This window comes from Rutidosis leptorrhynchoides, chromosome 4, assembly GCF_046630445.1.
Source record: "Rutidosis leptorrhynchoides isolate AG116_Rl617_1_P2 chromosome 4, CSIRO_AGI_Rlap_v1, whole genome shotgun sequence".
NCBI lineage: Eukaryota > Viridiplantae > Streptophyta > Magnoliopsida > Asterales > Asteraceae > Rutidosis > Rutidosis leptorrhynchoides.
Window position 1 is genome coordinate 144,391,918 of NC_092336.1, and position 2,816 is coordinate 144,394,733.

Below are 2,816 nucleotides of genomic sequence, written 5' to 3' on the forward strand. Positions count from 1 at the left end.
TGTTTTAAAATGAATGCAGTCTTTGAAAAACGTCTCATATAGAGGTCAAAACCTCGCAACGAAATCAATTAATATGGAACGTTTTTAATCAATAAGAACGGGACATTTCATAATGGCTTTTGCTGTTTCATTTCGGGGGTTAGCATTTGTATCGCTAGGTAGACTTCCCGGTTTTCTTTCACCTATTAACCTTGCTAGGTTACTTACTTCTTGTTCCAGATTTTGGATTGAAGCTTGTTGATTTCTAAATGCTTGAGCATTTTGTTCATTGGTTTGTTTTTGAGATATGAAAAACTGCGTTTGAGATTCAACTAGCTTTGACATCATATCTTCTAAATTTGGCTTTTTATCATCGGTTTGTGGTGGTTTATTTTGAAAAATAGGTCTTTGCTGATTGTAAGTATTGTTAGATACTTGTTGATTGCTAGGACCTTGTTGGTTGTTGTATGGAATATTTCAGTTATAATTCTGATTTTGATTGTAGTTTGGTCTTGGCGGTTGATAATTACTTTGATAATTATTTCCAGGCCTTTGGTTCATGTATGAAACATTCTCTCATTGTTCCATTGTTTGTTCAATACTGAGACAATCTTTTGTCAAATGTGGTCCACCACATTGTTCACAACTAATTCGTATTGCGTGAATATCTTTAGTCATCTTTTCCATTCGTCTTTCGAAAGCATCTAAATTTGCAGAAATGGAATCAAAGTCATGGCTAGAATCGGCTCTAGCCGCTTTAGATGATCTAACGATGTCTTTTTCTTGATGCCACTCATGTGAGTGGGAAGCAGTGTTATCAATAATTTTGTAAGTTTCAGTTGCGGTTTTCTTCATAATGGAACCACCAGCTGCTATGTCGATGTCTTTTCGTGTAGTAATGTCGCATCCTTGATAGAATATTTGTACTATTTGATAAGTGTCTAAACCATGTTGAGGACATCCTCTCAACAACATTTCAAATCTTGTCCACGCCTCATATAAAGTTTCATTTGGCTTTTGCGTGAACGTAACAATTTCTCCTTGAAGTCTCACAGCTTTAGATGCCGGAAAGAATTGTTTAAGAAATTTTTCAACTAAAACATCCCATGTGTCAATCGCTCCTTCAGGTAACGATTCTAACCAATCTTTGGCTTCTCCCTTTAAAGTCCAGGGAAATAACATGAGATAGATCTGTTCATCCTCAACTTCTCTGATTTTGAATAGAGTACAGATCCTATTAAAGGTACGAAGATATTTGTTTGGATCTTCCTTCGGCGCACCACTAAATTGCCATTGATTAGTTACCATGTGTAGGATTTGTCCTTTGATTTCATAATCTGGTGCATTAATGTCTGGTTGAGTAATGGCATGACCTTGGCCAGTGCGTTTAGTCCTCATTCGGTCTTCCATACTTAGAGGTTCCGGATTTTCCATGATTGAGTTTATTGAATCTGAATCACTAGAGGATTCTGATTTAATGGTATCTTCCTCGACAATCTTTGGATGAGTGATTTTTGATTCAGGATGAATGATTAGTGGTTCAGGATCTCTGAATTATCCCTGAATATCCTCCGAATTCTCAATTGTGAGGTCGGGTTCAAAAAATGGATTATCGGAAATTTGAATTGGAGTACTTGGTCGACTAGATGACGATTCTAAAGAAAAATCAACGGCGACAATGTTGGCTAGATGTCTTGATCGAGTTACAGGAGGTGAACGTATGAAAGGTGGTGAACGTTTTGCTCGGTGCATTCACTGAATATCCTATTAGTTATAAAGATAAAAATTATATAAGTTATCAAATTAATAGACTTTTCTGATTTTGCCCACGTTTCGAATAACCAATAGATGCAGCAGGTAGCCATAACCCTTTAAATTAGAAGCCCACAACTCGCCACTAACAAATCCAACTATTACTACGAACCAGAAAATTTTGGATGTCTACGCCTCAACCAATCACCACTTCATCTCCAATATTACTGCTAGTTGTTTCAGCTGTTTACAGAGACCCTAAATACAGCCTAAACCATTACCACTACAACACCAAACCACACCCATTTAAACAGTACGACTGCTACTGTTTTCACTTTTTCAGACCAACACTCACCATTCATTTAAACCGCCAATTCGTTTTCTGTTTTAGACAATGACACTGTGCAGTAATGAAAGTAATAATGAAACGACTGATGTGTTACGAGATGTATACGAAATAGTTATATTTTTATTGCGAAATACTATTAAATACGATACAATTTTACACAAGTTATTTATTTATTTATAGAGTGGATATACCTAAACCTTGCTACAACACTATAGGCAGTGTACCTAATCGTAAAGTAGTGTAGTTTTTAGTAAGTCCGGTTCGTTCCGCAGGGAGCTAGCTGAGTTTAACGCTATATTTATTTTAAACTATATTTTTATCAATATATATAAGTAATATTATTATTATTATAAAAGGGGGTGGGGTTTACCGTTTAGTGACCGGTTTGTCGATTTTATGTCTTAAGTCACAATTAAAACCCAATGTAAAATATTAAATATAAATACAACTTAATTTAAAGCGTAAAGTAAATGACGATAAATAAAAGTGCGATAATTAAAAGTGAGATAAATAAAATGACGATAAATAAAATTGCGATAATTAAAAGTACGATGAGATATAAAATAAAGGAATTATGCTTATTTAAACTTCCGTAATCATGATGTTGATGTGTTGATTATAATTTATTACCATAGGTTAATTTTCCTTTGTCCTGGATTATTCAATATGTCCATCTGGTTTTGTCCATAATAGTCCATCAGTCATAATTATAAAGTGCGAGAGTCTTCGTCAAATT

At 34.7% G+C, this 2,816-nt stretch overlaps 1 non-coding gene across 1 annotated transcript; it reads left to right on the forward strand.

The window, feature by feature from the left end:
- Positions 1–922: 922 nt before the first annotated feature.
- On the forward strand, positions 923–1,029 carry LOC139846263 (small nucleolar RNA R71). Its single transcript, XR_011758990.1, has one exon. It is a non-coding gene; the product is annotated as a small nucleolar RNA R71 (small nucleolar RNA).
- Positions 1,030–2,816: the final 1,787 nt, after the last annotated feature.